We start from the raw sequence: 19,907 nt of genomic DNA, 5'->3' as shown, positions 1-19,907 counted from the left end.
TAGTTGTGGCGAGCGGGGGCCACTCCTCATTGCGGTGTGCGGACCTCTCACTATCGCGGCCTCTCTCGTTGCGGAGCACAGGCTCCAGACGCGCAGGCTCAGTAGTTGTGGCTCACGGGCCTAGTCGCTCCGCGGCATGTGGGATCTTCCCAGACCAGGGCCCAAACCCGTGTCCCCTGCATTAGCAGGTGGATTCTCAACCAGTGTGCTACCAGGGAAGCCCCTGATTAGCACTTTTTGAAAAGTGAATCTAAATCCTTGTGCTAATCAAGGGAAATTGAGCCATGTTGTTACTGTGGAAAGCTGGAGAGAAGAATGGATGTAAGGGCAAGTTTCTTTTTTATTAATCATACAGCGTATAGCTTGGTGCCACACCTACCCCCTTCCCCAACAAACGCCGCTCCTGAGTGCTTATTTAATAAAGCAACCCGGCAGGTGAATATTTAGGTGTTAGTGGAATTCAGGTCGTTTCAGTTCAGTGCAGTAGAGAGAACAGAGGAGAATTTGGGGGCGGGGCCATGTCCAGCGTGCTATTAAAGGAAAGTGCGCGGGCTGGTGTACATTAATGACACATCGTAATTTTGAAGCATGGTGTGAATTGGCTGTGTGTGTTTACTGTAATTAGCGGCTGTTCATCTTTGGGTGGTGTTTTCAGATGTAGGTTTTATTATGATTCAGGTACGGTGAGGCCCAGAGGTCAGGAGATGATTGCTGTTGAAAAGATAATTTGTTATTGACAGTTCCCAAGGGGTGGGGCCATGCCTTGCCACTCAGGGCCATGTGGGGAAGCACCCGGGTTGGTTAGGAGGGAGAGGGCACAAGGGGGAAACCGGACAAGAGGTTTTTGTTGTGGTTTTGGTGGGAAGGAAAGGGTGAGTCAGAGTAAACAGGCTTAGGATTGGCTAGTTTGAATAATTTCAGCCAACTCCAGAGCATATGGGCTATCTCTAGTTGTCTGGTACCTGGCCCTGGAGTGATTAGGGCCCGGGAATAGTGGCATAGGGTATAAGAGCCTAATAGAGGAGGGCGTTGGAGGTGTGGGTTCTGGGCCGATTGTTTTACTGTCTCTAGGAATTAGCTAGCCCTGGGAGGGGCAATCCCTCCAGTGTCCGCCAGGTCCCAGATGCCAAAAGTACCAGCATAAAGATGTGCTTAATACAGGTGGTATGAAGCTGACTGCGCCTTGTATCAATACATCTGGCGTTGATGACTGCATCTAAGAAAAACACTCATCTACCTCTGCCGCCTCCACGTAGGTACAAATGCCAGCAACTGTGCAAGCTGGGGGTAGACTTGACTTGCAGCTGATTTCATTCTTTACCAAGCAACGACACCAAAGAGGCACTGCTGATCCCTTCCCCCCATCATTTTTCTCGGGGGGCTCTTGGGGATATGAGACTCCTCTTTGTCTTCCTGTTACCTGCTATGGAACAAGGAGTGATGCCGAGGAATGGGGTGGAGAAGAGGGAGGGAGGTATATGCTAATATTTAGTTTTGTTCATTTCATGCTTAAACAGATTTAAGGAATTTTCAGAGCAGAATCTTGTTTCAAGTATATGGCCATTTTTCAATTAGAGTCACTTATTAACCTCTACTTCCATGAGCAGAAGCTCCTGAGTCTCTCTGAAGACACAGAGCAAAGATTTCCTTCCTCCCTCCAACCCTCTCAAAATCCCCAATGCTACTCCTAAGCTGGCTGAGAGGCTGTAAAGCTCACAGTTGTGAAGACAGAAGCAGATATGCACCTTTATGGCATGAAAACTTTGATGTCATCTTACAGAGAAACTACCCTGTGTAATTCAAAATTTTAACATTCTAGTCTGACTGCAGTTTACCTGCTAATGCTGTGAAAGTAGCATCTGGCCCAGACTCCAGCTGGTCTGTGGTCTCTGAAAAGACAACCACATAAAGCCCTTCACATAGCTCCCTGCCCTTCAAAAGACCTCTCCAGGGTGTGCTCCATTGAAACCATTGCTTAGGTAGGGGACTTTCCTGAGGATAGCTCTAGTTTGGGTTTGTCTAGTTGTGTACTGTCAAGGTAACAAGGGATCTCAGAAAGCTAGAAAGAGAAGTGGTATCAATAGAAATGCCTTTATTATTTTTTTTAATAGATCTTTATTGGAGTATAATTGCTTTACAATACGGTGTTAGTTTCTGCTGTACAACAAAGTGAATCAGCCATATGTATACATATCTCCCCATATCCCCTCCCTCTTGAGCCTCCCTCCCCCCGCTCCCTATCCTACCCCTTTAGGTCATCACAAGAAGAGGGACTGAATTGACTCAAGCATCAGCTCCAGCCATTCAGAATTGCCAATGGGTCTTTCACGGCTGTGATGATTTTGATGAGCTTTTATTGTTGCTTTCACCGGCAGCACCATCCAGGGGCAATGAGGATAAGCACTTGTCTGGTGAAGAGCAATTCCTGTGATTATCTGTAAGTGAGTTGTAATCTCAGGAGTTGTGGCACAAAGGCCACATAGAAGTTTATAAAGGAAGTAGAAGTTGACTATGAGCTGATGCCAAACAAATGAAACCTTGAGTTGATTTTTTTTTTTTTTTCCAAATGCTGGGTACCCAGGACCACTTTTAAATGTTTCTAGTACTTAAAAGGAAAATTCAAAATCACATCAGTAAACACCCCTTAAAATATATATATATAGTGATTGAAGACAACATGCATGCGTTTGGAGTGGGTTAACTGGGTTAGAACCCTTCACTGAATATTGAGTGTTTTTATCTTTATTGCTTTATTTCTTGATATTTCCCAGATGGCAAAACCTCTTTAAAAATTATAATGTGTCATGCCATATCATATTTTTATACCCAGAGCACCTAGCACACTGATAGGCACAAAGGACTGATTGAGTAACCCTGCTTTAGAGGAAATGAGTTGACTTACAGAACCTCTGAAGCTGCAGAGTAATGATCCATGTCCTTTTTTCTACTCTGGGGATTTTACTGAGGCTAATTGGGAGTTGGTGGAACTGGGTATTGATTAGGGTGGAAGGTCTTAATAGCAGTGACATTAAGACAATAGGAAATTAAAGCAGCCTGCTAGATATTGCCTTCCCCCCTGCCCCCACAAACAAACAGACAAACAAACCTGCCACTAGCCACTTAAAATAAGCTAAATAACAACAATGTAAATCCAACTCACTTGGTTTTGTCTCGTTACAGTTTCCTTTATAGGCTTAGGTCTTGAGGTAAGTGTTACCTGGCAAAAAATTCCCATTAGATTTATCACTGTTTGATTTCTTAATAGTATATCTCATCGGAATAATGTTTGGGGAGGCTGCTTTATGCCAGGACAATACCAGGGAATCTCTGGAAGAAGACCTGTATTTTTTGCCTGCAGCAGCAGCTACAGTTTGGGAGAAGCACTGGGCAGGGTTTTGTGGTTTCCCTCTTTTTAGGGCTCCTCATCACTTCAACCACAAAATCACTGCCAACCTTCAGAAGGGGAAAGAAATATTGGCCAACCTACATTTTCTTTTCTTTTTTTAATGACAATCAGTGACTTGGGTTTTTAGAGACCAGACAGCTGAGTTGTGTTTGGAGTTCCCCAATATAGTCTTTGCAGAAATGTGGGTTGGTTTCTACGTTGCTACAAACCAATCCTCTGCATTAGGGTTGGCCTCTGTCCTGGAACCACAGAAGTGGTTTGCTCTACCGGTTGACTCATCCTGCTCAACTTCCGTATCACCATGAAGAACCAGCCTCTCTTACCAGCCCATGAGGCTATGAGACAGTGAACGTTGAAATGAGTGGTAAAGACTGGCCAGCCTGCATTAAAACCCAAGTCATTCATTCATTCATTCAACTAGTATTTATGGAATTCCCCAGATTAGCCAGGCATTGCTCCAGAAGCTATGGATACAGTAATGAACTAGACCCGCGGTTGCAAACTTTTTCTTTGAAGTGCAGATAGCAAATATTTTAGGCTTTGCCTTACTATTCCTATTACAGCTCTTCAACTATGCCTTTTAAAAAAATTTATTTATTTTTGCACAGTAGTAGCCATAGCAGCATATAAATGACTATTAGCTACGTTCTAATGAAACTTGATTTATAAAAACAGGTAACATGTGACCCATAGTTCACCACCCCTAAACTAGACCATAATATTCTTGCCCTTGTTGGGGGTACGTTCTAATAATCTGCATTTAATTTCTACTAGGTAGTTATATTTTATGCGGAAGATGTGTTCCTAAAGGCCTCACCTAATTCAAAACAAAAAATTCAAAACTTGAAAGCTTAGGTTCATTAGGTAAAAGACTCCTAAAAAGGTTAAGATGTCAATACAACCAGCAAACAAAAAGACTCATCATGTCTTATTTTAAAATATTTTTTAAAAATATTTTAAAAAACACATTTTTTTTACTAGTTCATTATTAATAATGGTTAGTAACTATGGAATATAATTCCTAGATATTAAACATCCACAAGAAAACTAAATCATCTGTAGCTTTTGATGAATTGACCATTCCTTTAATGCTATGAAGACAAGATGGAAATTTGTCACCAACTTCAGAAATCTAAAGTTTGGGAGATCACCCCATTCCATCACGTCAGAACTACTGCAGGCTCCATAAATAGCTTAAAGAAACAAGTCGTTTAGAAATCTGGTGAATGCAGAAAGTTGTTCACTGAGTATGCTATCTTTGGTGAATTGGCCCTTCACTGACTTGGTAGCTAGGCATGTTGACTTTTGGCAAAGGAACCTAGAACAGGTGAGCATGGTTCTAGGTACAAGCTGTGACTCAAAATGCTCTTTGGATGGATGGCTGCATGCATTATGAATACATGCATGGTCAGACTTGCTCGTAGAATAGTCTTAATTGTTTAAGTTAGAGAACTTCTCAGATTCCTGCATAGCAAGGGGATTTCATTCATGATTCTATATAGAGAATGTTGCTTTTGGAGTTCAAAAGCTGATTCAGTTCTAGGCCTACTTACAAGTTTCCCCCTAACCTTTTATTTATAAATTGACATTTATAAAGTTTCAAACACATAGAAAAGTTGGAAGAATTGTCCAATGAACACCTATATGGCTTATGAATTTTTAATAAGTGATAGGCTCTCTGTTTACAAAGTAAGTAAAAGGATATCAGCTCAAATCTTATTTAGGACCACGTCTTTTCAGGAGTGACCAGAGACTGAAATGAACCATTTCTAGTTCTGTTTTGTGTTTCTTAGGAAAAACCATGAAATATCCTGTAGCTCTAGGTTGTACATGCTCTTGAACTTGCTTGTTCTCACTTTCAAAGAGTTTTTTTTTTTTTTTAAATACAACCTTAGATTTCTTTAGTGTCATAGAATCACCATTGCCAAGCCTTACAGGAATTGAAATCAGCATCAAAAATTTTAATGCTGAGTATGAACCAATGTGGCTGAATACCGAATACTGAAGTTTATTTCTTGTGTTGCTAAGAAACTGGAGGGCCTAGGATGCCCTTTTGAATTGCTAAGGTATGTCTTTCTAGTGTTAGAATTCCATTTAATTGCTGCAGAATGAAAATTCAAGAGGTCTGTGTTACCCCAGCCCTGTCTCCTTCCACATGTCAGTGTAAAGTATCACGTGGGTCTCAGGAAGAATTTACTAGCTGCAGAGTAAAATGCCGTCTTCCACGCTGTAATTTCTCGAGTTCCTTTTCCTTCATGTGGAAAGGAATGATTGAGGGGGAAAAGAAATTGTTTGACATCTAACCAAAGAAGGAAAAATTAGTCTCCTCTAACTTCTCCAGGGTCTGTTTTTGTTTCATTCTACAATCTGTGTGCCTCTGGTCTGGTGAGGAATTATGATGTGCAAGGGAGTTATTTCCCTTTAGAAGATTTGGTCACCATTTAGTAGTAATCACAAGTTTGGGAAAATTGAAGGGCTGCAAATATTTTCTACGTCTTTCTGAGTCATCAGCGACACTAATGAATGCTACAACCAACCCATCACTGATTGTTTTGTTAGCCACTCCTGCCTGTGCGATAATATTCTTGCCCTGTTGACCTCTAGCTGTATTACCTGTTTTGGCCAATGAAATGTGAGCTCAAGTCACCTGTGCCACTTATGAGGAAAAGCTTTAAGAGCCATTGAATGATTCCACCGTTGTCATTGTTCCTTCTGACCTGAAGGCAGTAACGGCATCCTAGAGGCAAGCTGCCTGGGTCGCCTAGTGAAGAGCTGACGGCCCATGGCCATGTTGTTGAAAGCCATTGATCTAGGTGCTGGGGTCGTTTGTTACTGCAGCATAGCTTAGCCAAGCTGACTAGTATCCCACACTTACCATACTCTAGTGCCGGTTCATACTTCTCTGGTTCTAAAATGGATTCACTGAAAGATTGTAAACCTTCACTTGTGTGACTGTGAGAGGAACAGAGAGCTCTGGACCAATTACCTTCAGAACGATGGATTTTTTTGTCTACAGTTATCATTGTTTTCAAAATCCTCTTTCCCCTTCCCTGATTCTCCTCAAATTTGCCCTTTGAGAGTCTTTAAACTGAATCACAAGCAGCTTGTCCATCATTAATTAGAATAAAGCCTCCTTGCGGGCCAGAGTTTGTTTTCAATGGTGTATCTCAAGTGCCTGGCACACAGTAGATGCTTACCGAATATTTGGTGAATGAATGAACAATAATGATTTCTTTCCAGTGGGTTTCTCTTTTGATTTTTTTAGTGAAGCACGTAGTCAGGATAATCACATTCCTGAACTATGTTTCTGTGCCTCTCATAGAAAATCAGGTTCTGGTTAATAGGTTGAATATTTCTCTTAGTAAATTAACTGATACCACAAGATTAAATCACCAGGGGTCATGACCCCACTTTATCGTAACCAAGGTGTCATCAATTACTTGAAATACTACCTTTGCCTCCTTTGGGCGGAAAAGTTAACTTGTAGTTTAAATGAAAAAGTTGGTTATGAACTAGTAGCTTCCCAAAATAGGAGATTCTGCTTGACTTCAGTATTCCGATAACTGAACTGGACCAGAAACGAAACACATCACCATGTTGTATTCATGGCCTCTCTGAGCCCGTCCCCATTTCGGGGTGAGGGTGTTTCCGCACACTTAGCACATTCACTCATTTCCTCTGCTCTGTCGTTGTCAGGCCGGATTTAGGTAGCATTACTGTAGAATTGCCCACTGAGAAATTTCAACACGAAAAGGTTTTCTGATCTCTTTAAAATAAAACGGTTAAAAATAGACCTTGTGGGAACAGTTTTCCACTTCAAGAACAGAATCCTGCAAAAATGTTTTAATGCAGATTGGGGACCTAATTATTTTTTCTCACCTCAGCTTAGCCGTAGTTGCGCTATAGTGAGAACAAGCCTTGGTTTTATAGAATGTGGCCAGTGAGCCCTCCACATCCTGCAGACGTTCTGTGTCGACTTGGCCACGGCCTGCTTCTCCTCCCCTCCCCTCCCATCCCCCCCATGGGGCTTTGTTTGGGACAGTGGGTCCAACTTCGCCCCTCTACATCTAGTTCCTCATTAATTCACTGACCTTCCCCTAGGAGGCCAGGAAGGTCTAGCTGGTTGAGCTACACTGGCCTCTGGTGATTGCAAACAGTGAAGTCTGCTCTGAGCAAAGGGGAAGTGACTAAAAGGAGAACAAACCACAAGAGAGGCTCTGTAATTAAGATCCAGGGTCTTCTATTCACTGGGTCATTAGGGCTGGTTAAACCCAGCCTCTGTGACGTGCCCAGGGCCTTGGTTAGTTTGTGGCACACGCAGAGCGTCTATATATAGCAAAGTAGACTACTGACTGGCCGTATAGTTTTCTTATTTCAATGTTATCCTCTTTCCCACAGCCTAGGAGCTCCCTTCTCTGTGAATGTTTGCTTGTGACATTCCTTTACAGTTTTTGTTGCTATTCTTTACTGCTATAGATCTGATACCTTAGAACAGTGCCTGGGACTTAATACATGCTCAATAAATAGTTGTTGAATGAAGAATGAATGACAGACTGATAAGAGCATCTCCAGTATACCTGGTGACCAGTAATTGTTTAATTTTGTGGCAGAGTTTAGTATTTTACTGCCTATTGGGTTCTATATCAGGGAAAAAGACCCAGAGAGAAAGTTCCAAATGTTAAAATCTTTTTGCAATTGAACATGACCCACGTTCATCATTATTATTTTCATTATTATTATTTAACCCATGCCCTTACTTCTACTAGCAGATAGAAAATTCTCTTTAAGAAATTGTTACTGGACCAAACTTGAGTCTGCTCGCCTGTGCACAGTACAGCCAATCTACTGACACCGGGTCGTGGTGAAGGAAAATGCAGCCTTCATTCCAGGGCACCGAGCGAGGAGTCCAGGGCAGCTGGTGCTCAAAACACCTGAACTCCTTGATGGATTTCAGGGAGGCATTTTTAAAGGCCAGGTGAGGGGGGGTGGGGTCGAAGGGTGTGTGATCAGCTCGTGCACAGTTCTCTGATTGGTTGATGGTGAGGTAACAGGGAGGTGTCACAGGGGTTAACATGATCAATCCTTAGGCTCCAGTAGGTCTGGGGGCTACCTGGTGGTCATCAAGTAGTTAACTCCTTCCATTGGGTGGTGAGTTTAGCATCTGTAAAAAAACTCAGTAAATGTACATCTGATACTATTATCTAGGTCCTTCAGAGAGGAGCTAAAGCAGAGGATATGGGGGAAGGGTCTGTCCTGGGAAGGCCCCATAGGGTCCTGCTCGGTTACAAAATGGCAAACAATCTAAATTCTAGCAACAAGACAAGGAATGGAATGCATTTCTCAAAATTCCCATTGTGCCATCTGTGTAGGGCATTTTTAAAGAATCCATCCCTAGCCTAGGGGTCTAGGGTCTAGAATCTCTTAAAATGAATTTGAATGTTTCTGAGGTAAACTGCTCATTGCTTCTACCTGTTTCTGCTGCAAAGTTCTCACTTTTCTTGTGCTCTTTTTGCACTCTCCTTCCACATGTCTCCCTGCATGTGCATATTCTTCCTGCCTCTGTCCCAATAATCCTATCATTTTTTAAAGTTCAAGTGTCACTTCCGCCAGATACGGACATTCCCCCTCGGCCCCCCACCCCCGCCACTGCCATGAATTAGATGCTTCTCCTTCAAAGCACCTGATGGGCCCTGAGCACATTTCCGGCATATAGTGCTTAATCACCCTTTATTGTTACCATCTGATTAACAGGTAGATGGTCGGACTCTTAACTCCTCTAGGACAAGGCAGGAATATCATTCCTCTCTGTTGGTGGGCCGAGACGGCACAGTGCCTGGCACCAGTAGGTGCTCAGAATATTCACTGCATGAATTTAATTGTTTTTGTTCTAAAGAAAGCTTCAGGTAGGTGCTTACAGTCTTTGACATCTTTTACACAAGCCAGTTGCCCTTCTCACTGCCTGGGAGGTTTGACTTTAAGGCTGGTTCAACCTGCTGTAGCAGAGCCCATGCCCACTGCCCACTTCTGTGTGGGAAGAAAGGCCAGAGGGCATTTGTTGAGCAGGAATCCTGGAATCCCGGGTTCTGGAATCCCGTGTTTTCTCAATGTCCTATTACATTCTTCCCTGTCCTTTTTTCTGCTCCCTTCAACTCCTCTCCCCTAAAGGCAGGACTTGGCAACTGACTGTTTTGCTCACTTAAGCATCATGGAAATGTAGCAAATAAAAGGATGACCCTGGCAAGTTACTAGAACACAGTTGGAGCATTGCCTAAAACAGTTATGCATGTGGAATTAGCCATCAGGGCTCTGAAATCACAGCTGTTGCTTGAGAAGCGAGAGGCTGGAGGGGCCAGATACTGAGGCTTCTTCCTCCTCTGTTCCCTAACCCTAGCTAAACATCCAAGGCAGCTGATTCTTCCCAGCCTTAATAGCAAAGCATAGGGAAGAGTACAGCTATTCCTATTGACAGTGTCTTCAGATGTCTCATGCCTAAGAAACCTGACCAACATCTTAACAGTCTTTTTTCCACGAAGCTGCAGCTTAAAAATCTTTCCCTCTAGTAGCTTCTATATGTAGGAAAGAGAACAGCTGGCTGACCTTGCTGTCAGATCTGTACTGGACCATTGGAAAGAAGGAATTCAGGAAATAAAGCAATGTTGAAAACTGGGTAAAGTAAATTTTAATATGCAGTCACCTGAATCTGTGATGTGACACTCAGGACCGATGGAGAAGGAATGTATTGATATTTATTAGTTTCTGTGATCGTCAGTATTGGAACCCATTTGGATGAGAGACCTTTTTTTTTTCTGTTCCATTATTGTTTATTTCAGGATATTGCATATAGGTCCCTCTGCTATACAATAGGACCTTGTTGTTTGCCCATTCTATATATAGTAGTTTGCATCTACTAATCCCAAACTCCCAGTCCAGCCCTCCTCTTTGGCAACCACAAGCCTGTTTTCTATGTCTGTGAGTCTGTTTCTGTTTCATAGATAGGTTCTTTTTTTTTTTTTTTTTTTGAGGAACCCCCATACTGTTCTCCATACTGGCTGCACCAATAAACATTCCCACGAAGAGTGCACAAATTTTCCCTTTTCTCCACATCCTTGATAGATAAGTTCTTTTTAGATAAGTTCTTTAAGTCATATTTTAGATTCTACATAAAAGCGGTATCATGTGATATTTGTATTTGTATTATTAGTAAGTCTGTCTGACTTACTTCACTCAGTATGACAATCTCTAGGTCCATCCATGTTGTTGCAAATGGCATTATTTCATTCTTTTTTATGGCTGAGTCATATTCCATTTTATATGTGTGCCACATCTTCTTTATCCATTCTTCTGTCAATGGACATTTAGGTTGTTTTCATGTCCTGCCTATTGTAAATAGTGCTGCTGTGAACATTGAGGTCCATGTATCTTTTCAAATTGTAGTTTTCTCCGGATATATGCCCAGGAGTGGGATTGCTGGATCATATGGTAGCTCTATTTTTAGTTTTTTGAGGAACCTTCATACTGTTCTCCATAGTGGCTCCACCAATTTACATTTCCACCAACAGTGTAGGAGGGTCCCCTTTTTGGGATGAGAGACTTTTTTGAAGTTCATGTTGTCAGTGAAGAACTGCTTACATTTTTATGGACACATGAGTAAGAAAGTTAGCAGATCAGTTGGTGGGACTATATGAGAGCTCATTTAGCTAACTGCCCAGGATAATTGGGGAATAAGGATAGGGTTCTCCTTTTAAGGCTGTAGTGGAAACAGCATTGAAAAATGAAATTGTCAAACAAACTCGACAGTATATATCCATTCACATCATGCTTATTCAATAATCTATCAAAACCATTTTGTACCTCTCTGCTCATTTCTTATTTAAAAGAAGTAATTATTTAAAATTTAGGAATTTCTCACAAGCTGGACTGACTCCTTATATCCAAATTTACTCACCTACTGACTTACACTTAAATTAATGCTGAGGTTGAGGTTGGCAAGGGTGAAGAGGATTAAGGTGTCTCAAGCAGAGGAGACACCTGAGAAATTCTCCCAGGCCACTTGTAACCTTCTCTGTGCCGTGCTACCTGTCTTTCAGGGTGAAGGAAGATAGTCTAGGTGTGTTAAGTTTTGGTGGCATGCTAAACAAAGAAACAAACCAGATATGCAAACCAGAAATACCAAATGAATCTCTTTTGAATATTGATGAGCTGTTCTCTGTATGAGTGTCAAGAATCACTCTGATCCTATTGGCACATCTGTAAATATACCGTTAGTTTTCTCCTTACAAGTGAGAGAGAGAGAAGAGAGATCAGTATTGGTCCTAACTGTGCTTGCTATTTTTTCCAGTTCCTGAACTCCCAATTTTAGTGGAAATTATAGTTTTCCCTTCAAAAAGAGTTTTGCATTCACAGATCACTCTTGTAGGGAACTGTTTTGAACTCACCAACTGAAGTGTCTCTTCTAAGAACTCTGAAGCCCTCCCTCTAACTTCTCCCTAATTCTTGTAGAATATTCAGAATCTATTATATAAAATTCTATCTTGGCTTCCTGATCCCTAAACTGGACATACATTTCCTTTTAGTTTTTCTCTCTTTGCCCATTATTTGATTTGCAGGTTTTTAGAGATCTTAGAAATTGCGTGCATAGAAGAATTTCTAGTATATAAATTAGATACCAGACTGCGTCGCATGATATTGCCACTTCTTTCATTTCCTTACTGCTAGTATTAAAAATAATTATCTTTTGAATCAAATCCCAATAACAACAACAACAAACCCACCCAGCTTTTCTTTTAATGCTGCGCAATTAGCAGCTATCCAAACATCTCATGGTAAACATATTAAAATCCACACTCCATATTTTTGGGTAACAATATGTGCATCGAGATACTCTTCATTTTGTAAATTAGGTAATCCTGGTAACATTTGATAGTGTTATTCTCAATTCTTATCTGTAGCTATACAGTCATTGAGCTGAATAAAATGTCACAAGGTAGCAATTAAGAACATCTTTTTTTTTTTTTTTTTTAATCCACAAGTTCAGTAAATTACAAGTTGATTGTCTGAGTAAACCATGTTACCTGCTGTGGCTGCTTTGCTAGAGAATAGAGTTCTGCATGCAAATTACCAACAGTTAGTAATTCCCAGTATGACAGAGGGTATTTTTCTTATAACTTAAACGTCCCTTCACCCACCCCAGGAAAACAGATTAAGATAAACACGTTATCCATATTATCCTCTTTCTCCAATTTCTCAGCCCCAGGCAACCATGCCCACCCTAGCCTTACCCCAGTGGAGACTGTGGAAGGACACCCCTCTGGCCTCACAATTACATTTAGCAATGCTTCACCAAAGTGTCCACAAACTAATCAGGATGGAGGAAATGCCAACTCATTTTCTCATTAGGGGATAGAAATTTGTGTGGACCAGACAGAGTATGCATAGTCATTCTTGCATTGGGGTAACCTGTGGTATTTCAGGGAGGTCCTGCTCTTGTGTACTGCATATGGTTCACTGTCAGATAATTTAACACCCAAGAAAATCTCCCTTGAATAAATTAGAATATATTTGCAAATTAATTGGTTAATTAGATTTTAGACATCTCTGAGGGACTGATCCAAAACAGGTTTGTGCAAAAGCCCCACACAGACCTGAGGATGAGGGCTTCTTCCTGAGCTTTCTGAAGGAAAGTCCTGTCACTTGATCCTGTCCTATCCAGAGTATTCCAACATATGCATTTACACAGAAAGCAGTAGTACTACATTCCTGCCTTGGAGTTAATTGTGATAGGGGCGTACTCAGAAGTGGTCGTCTGTTCAAATAACTGTACTATAAAATAAAGCACTATTGGCATTGATGCTTTCTTGATTATGTCAGGAAACCATATGGGGATCCAGTTACAACTAAAGGAGGACAAATTAGGGAATACTTCTAAATACTTCTGTAAGACACGGGCAGTGCCTGTGAAAACACCATAAAAAAGCCAGAGCTTGAGCTCAAGCCTTGGAATTCAAAAGCAGCCGATATTTGTCCTCTTCCCTTTTTTTCCCTCCGTTGCTTTACCCTTTTGTAGAATGGAAACTCAGTGGGCATTCCCGTTAATACTGCACGTAATACTAACGTGACGTTTCTAATTGGACCATTGGAGTAGATTCCATTTTGTTCCTCTGTTCATTTTTTTAATGAAGCTTTTATGGGACCCACTGGGTCCTAAGATGGATGCTTTTTCTCTTCACAAAAGAGAATGACACTGTCCCTGCTTTCAGTGATCTCTTGCTGCTTTGTGGAACGGTGAATTTGGCTTGTGTATTTCCTAGCACTTGCAGTGGGAAGAGGCAGCCCACCCTGGAGCAACTTGCAGGACAGGAGAATAAATGTCGTTAAAGGTTGGTTATGGGTGAGCCATGTGTTCATAGTTACATGAACTCATTGTCGGCAGGAGCCACTCTCTGGGAGCCGGTGTCGACCATTGGGCAAGGTGTTAGAATTTGGAAACAAATGGTGTATTCAGGATGGAAATACCAGTATTAGGTCTCTCCTCCCTCTTTCTGTTTGATGCCCGCTTGTTAGCATCGATTGTCAGCTCCCAGAGGACACCTTTGTGTCTCCTATACTTAGAAGAGTCCCTTGCAAAGAACAGACTGACAGCAAATGTTGAATGTGAGCAGATGCGCCAATGGAGCAGTTCTCAGATGTTCAAATAAAAGAGCGACACCTGGAAAATCAGAGCGGAAGATTAGGGGTCCAAGATGGATTTTTTTTTTTTTGGCCATGCCAAGCTGCTTGTGGGATCTTAGTTCCCCAACCAGGGATCGAACCCAGACCCATGGCAGTGAAAGCACCAAGTGTTAACCACTGAACTGCCAGGGAATTCCCCAAGATGGATTTTTTTTTCGGTATGCGGGCCTCTCACTGTCGTGGTCTCTCCCGTTGCAGAGCACGGGCTCTGGACGCGCAGGCTCAGCGGCCATGGCTCACGGGCCCAGCCGCTCCGTGGCATGTGGGATCTTCCTGGACCGGGGCACGAACCCGCGTCCCCTGCATCGGCAGGCGGACTCTCAGCCACTGCGCCACCAGGGAAGCCCCCAAGATGGATGTTTAATAAGACTGTTCGTGCCATTTTACCCTGGAATCTGACAGATATGTTGCATTATCACAACAAATTGCTTCCCTTTTAGTTTTGCTTACATGTTAAGAAAAGTGAACCATCACAGAAATAACTTATGAATAGTTGGGTCATCTTTAAACCAAGTTTTTTCATGTCCTAAACCTGTTGTGTTTTTTTTAAAAGACAAAGTCTTAAAAGTACAGAAATGATAAGAAATGATATTCTCATTCGAAATTAGTACTGTCTCAAGCTTGGGGTCCATTGCTTCTTGTAATAGGGGCAGCAGTATCACTTGATAGCATTTCCTTGCTTTATATCCCATGGTAAATGGGTTTTTCCTAAATCTTAAGAAATTAGTTCATAATCTAAAGGATTATTATATTTGATTTGATTTTCTCAGAACAACATTATTAAAAGCACTATTTGGGCTTCCCTGGTGGCGCAGTGGTTGAGAGTCCGCCTGCCGATGCAGGGGACGCGGGTTCGTGCCCCGGTCCGAGAAGATCCCACATGCCGCGTAGCGGCTGGGCCCGTGAGCCATGGCCGCTAAGCCTGCGCGTCCGGAGCCTGTGCTCTGCAATGGGAGAGGCCACAACAGTGAGAGGCCCGCGTACCGCAAAAAAAACAAACAAAAAATAGCACTATTCACCTACCATAACCTTATTTCAAGGAGAAAAAAAAAGAAATATATATATATACATGTATTTTTAGTGTGAGGGAAAATGAATCTTTATGGCAAAATAATTTAAACTCTACCTTCCTTTTCCAAACAGAATTCGTTAAAATGTAGTTTAATCAAATAGGATTATTTTTAAATCAGAAACCTATATACGGGTATTAATGTTCAACACTGAGGTAGAGATACCAGAAAATGAAATGTTATTTTGAAAATGGACTTTGTTCTTGCTAAGCTGCCCTTCAGTAAGAGCCAATATTTCCATTAAAAAAAAAAAGAAATCTACTAAGTTTGTTTTATTTTAGTTTCCAGGCATGGTTTACGAGTGGGAGGTATATGTTTTGAAGGATTTCAAAAGTTTCTGGGAATTGACTCCATCAAACATTTGAGACCAGAATATCCCCATATACATCCTCTACTCCAGGACCTGAACCGCCCTTCAGCCAGCCCTGACTTGGAGGTGAGCTTATAGCTCATCCTTCCAATCCTTTGAGTTGAAGAGACAAACTGCTGTTTATGGGCAAGACCCAGCTTCTTCACCTATTCGCATTTCTATACAAACACTGTGGATTGGCAGACCGCGTTCCTTTCCTCAAGTTCTTCCCCATTCTGGGTGTGGAAGCAGGCACAGATGGGTTAACCAGGGTTCACGGAGCAGACGGAAGGAGCTGGGCCTGGAGGGAAGCCTTACCCACTGGAGTGGGGTAGACGCTGGGCGGGAGCCTGCGAGTGCTGGCAAGAAGTCCAGCCCTCCAGGCAGAACTCACGCAGCAGGGAACACAGACTTGTGCAAAAGTGAGCTTTTTTGGCAGGTACTTGGCCCTGGGGAGGTCTTGAGGGCCCCGGGGCAGGTGCAGGTGCGTGGAGCACACCTGTCGGCAGAGCTTTAATGCCGTCTGACCCCGGTATCAGGCCCTGCTTCTTGGGCTAGGATTTTGGCAGGACTCTAGAATTTGCCCTGAAACATGTTTTTATTGTAACGTACCACTTGGTAGTGAGGATGTGTGGAAGGCGATAGATAGTTTTTTTGTTGTTTTTTTTTTTTTTGATAGATAGTTTTTAACTGCCTACGTCGCATAGACTATCACATTGATCAAAAGAACGTGGCCAGAGGAAGCAGCCATATTGGCTTAAGTGGTTCCCAGGCCTTAGGTAAAAAAACTGTGGCCTGGGGAATGTGCTGATGTGTTACACTTTTTTTTTTTATCATACTGCTATAGTTTTTAATGTATGGAATCTGAAACAGTTCAGATTTATCACTGACAAAGTGATAAATACATACCTAGATCAATTTCTTAGGTAAGTTGTGGCTAAATTCACTTTTAAGTTCAAGGTTCTAAGTAGCTGGGGGCATCCTCTGTACCTTGAACAGCCTTCTGTCCTAATGAGATGAGCCCCTACTATAACAGCCTGTGCTAATTCCATCATATTTATCACACTGTATTTTAACTGTCAGTTAATCAGTCTCCCATCAGATTAGGGATTCCTTCAGGAAGAGACTATCTTGTTCACTTTGTCTTGAAATAGGTACCAAATTATTTGACAAATGAGTAATAAACAACACTTCAAATGGCACGCATTTATCCATAATTATTGAGTATTAACCTACAAATATTCTATAATCCGATTTTAAATCCTCAAATTTATACCTAGGCTTTGATTTAGCTTATGCTAATTTTTAAAATGTGCAGCTTTGAGGCATTTTATTATAAAAAGCTGGTACTCATATACATCAATGAGTAAGAACTTAAAATTCATCATATATTTACTTCATTTTTTAGCTTGACCTTCTAGTAAATCTTTATCTTCATTGATTTTGGCTGCTATATAAGGAGATCCTCTCTTGTCTGGGTGATTTAAAAGCATAATTCGTCGATGAGCATCTCTTATTTTTCCCTTATTGGCAGTAGGGCTTACACCTAGTATTAATGCTGCTTCCCGTTTTGTCATTTTGGGTTCAAACCCACCTCTGTAATAGCCACCACTGAAGGCAGATTTTGGTAGACTTCGAAAAACTTGTTTTACTTGAGGCTTCATAATGCTTCATGGCTTGCAAAGCGTAATGACCTGCAAATCCTGCAGCAGCAATGGTCAGTCCAGCTGCTGCCGCTGTACTGGTTCCCGCTACCATGGGAACTACCGTGATTCCCGCTGGGCTCCTCTGCTTCCGCTGGTGGCTTACACTTACATCACATGCTGCCTTGAGGCTGCAAGTGGGGATCAGTCCCATCCACGCCAAAGGGAGTGGGTAGCTCCCCAGAGGGGAAATGGATGCAACAATTACCCAGCGTTGGAACCCAGAGATGCCACGTATGTTGGGGCTGAAATCCACCTTGGGCTCTTTTCCATGAGGCTGTTCACTGTAGTCTAGGGCCCCATTTGCCTGGAGAAGAGTGTGGGCAGAGATGCTATTGGCTAGTGATAGTCCTTGGAGCCAGGTACCTCCGCCGGGAAGATAAAGTATGGACTTGGTGTCTGGAACAAGGGAAAAGTCCAGTTATAAGCAGTTGAGACAAATAATTAAAAGGGCGAATGGTATCGGTCGTGTGCTGAATCCCTGAATCTTGAATCCAAGCTTCTCAGGCCTTCTCTCTAAGAGGTAGACTGGTTCTAGAACCTCAGGTGGAATTAAACTTGCAAAGTGGGTGGTCATGTGTCTCACCATGGGGCTTTGAAGACCACGAGTAGAGGGGACTGACAAATTTATATAGTAGAGCATGCAAATTGCTTATTACTGGGTTGGTTGGTTAATAGGTATGTTTATGTGCAGAAGAACATACAGCCTCCCAATTAGCAAGAGGGCTTTTTAAAAAATAAAAGCTAGGAGAGGGAAAAAAAAAGAAAAACATGTGTTTAGGGAAAGTGGGTAGGTTTGAAGGAATGAGTCTCTCTGAAGATTGTTACAGGTAAAACTCCAAGTCTCCAATCCAGCCAGGGTGTTAGTGACTAGAAATCATTATCATATGACCATTTGCTGTTTGGTGGAGTGTTTGGAATGAGCTAGTTAATCCCATTCCAATTCATAATGGGCAGGTAGCCAATTCATACAAAACACCTTGACAATCCATACTAATTGGTTTGTCTTCATGGAGCCCCAAGTTGAATTGCCCATGGAGATGGACATTTCCCTCAACCCAGCACCCCCCCCATTTCAACTCTCCCTCCTCTCTCCTACCACCACCACCACCACACACACACACACACACACACACACACACACACACACACACACACACACACACACACACACACGGCACTGGAATGATTTTGCTTTTAAATAACATCATTTTGTCTACCCATTTTTCTGGGCTCTAAATTTCCCCAAGCTTTCTTTTTAAAGAAGGAGTGGATTTGAGGTAAGGAAAGTAAACTGAATGCCCTTGGGACATTTTCAGCGTCATTTGTATTTTCAGAGTAGGCTTCATTGCCAAGGGTAGTAAGAAAAAAAGTTATCTGTGGACAAAACAAAAATGCAATTCATGTTTTGGAAGGCCAGGGAAACAAATTCCCAGACAAAGATTCATACAGCCTAGAAATAGTTTCAGAAAGATCTACCGACCCACAAAAACTTCTACCAGCCCACAGAATCATTTCCAAGAATGGCTAATCATGTACTATTGAGAAATAACCCCCAAAAAGGATAAAAATACGGGTGTATGCAACTTCGATTGATAGCTGGGTTTTGAATAAATAATTACCCTTTACACCTGAAAGTTGGCTTTACCAAGCAAGCACTGACCACCTCTGGGCTCAGTTGATTTTCTGGGCATTTCTAAGGGGCAGTAAGATTGATAGCAGTCCCTCCATTTGGTCAGTGTTTTGTTCTGTCGGCTAGCTGGGCAAGCAGGGGCACCTGGTAGCAGTTATGTGAACCTCACCAGCTGTGTGACCTTGAGTAATCACTTAACGTTCCTGGGCCTCAGTTTTTTAATCAACCATCCTTACCCTAGGCTCTCTGCTTAAATGAAAAGTATATTTTATATTTAAATAACATGTTTTTAGCTTTCAGTTTTAAATTACTTAACTTTTGGTGCATTTGGATTTTACATAAGGAAGGGAAACTTCCATGTAATGAAATCCCGTAATACCCCTTCCTTTATTAATGTGACATTGCCCACCCCCTCATCCCCCGCAACAGAAGGTAAATTAAAGCGTATAACCCAGTGTAAACATTTGTCAGCCCAAATGCATTTATAGACATTCAGTGTGTGCAGACACCTGGTTATTTACATGATTTATACCATTAGTGCGTCATTTCTAGATAGGATGAATTTCGAATATGTGTTCCTCGTAAGCCTTGCTGTGAGTTTTGACAGTCGGAAGTAAATAATCGTACCTTTAATTATCTCTGTCTGTAGAATGTGGTAGATAGGGAGCAATGGGTATGAAATACTCATCCTCCTAGGGGGCAAGAGGGATGAAAAAAGTTTTCGTAAAGTACAAGACAGAAGGAAGTCATTTCTGAGTAAGCCCATTAGATGTTTTTCTTGCTCGTAATCACAAAGCCTAGACACCACTGCAAGGAAAATGATCTGATAGGCTTGTGTTTACCACTGCTTGAGGATAGAGGGAGATTTGATTTGAGCCTCTTGGCCTCCATGAAAAGTCACATAAATAGGAAGTGAAATTTACAAGGGATTCCCACAGACTCCACAAAGGTTTGCATGGGGTGGACCAGCCCATCTCAGGCACTCATGCTGGCTCTCAGATGTTCGTTTGGGCTTCCA

The 19,907-nt window shown here is 42.0% G+C and overlaps 1 protein-coding gene and 1 pseudogene across 1 annotated transcript in view; one reads left to right on the top strand and one right to left on the bottom strand.

The window, feature by feature from the left end:
- The window catches only part of EXT1 (exostosin glycosyltransferase 1), a 291,337-nt gene that overhangs the window by 207,434 nt on the left and 63,996 nt on the right, over positions 1-19,907 (top strand). The gene's annotated exons all lie outside the window — the stretch shown is intronic.
- Positions 16,870-17,425, bottom strand: LOC105747762 (mitochondrial import inner membrane translocase subunit TIM14-like; annotated as a pseudogene).

Source organism: Orcinus orca, chromosome 17 (genome assembly GCF_937001465.1).
Source record: "Orcinus orca chromosome 17, mOrcOrc1.1, whole genome shotgun sequence".
Lineage (NCBI taxonomy): Eukaryota > Metazoa > Chordata > Mammalia > Artiodactyla > Delphinidae > Orcinus > Orcinus orca.
This window is presented reverse-complemented; position numbering and strand designations above follow the sequence as displayed.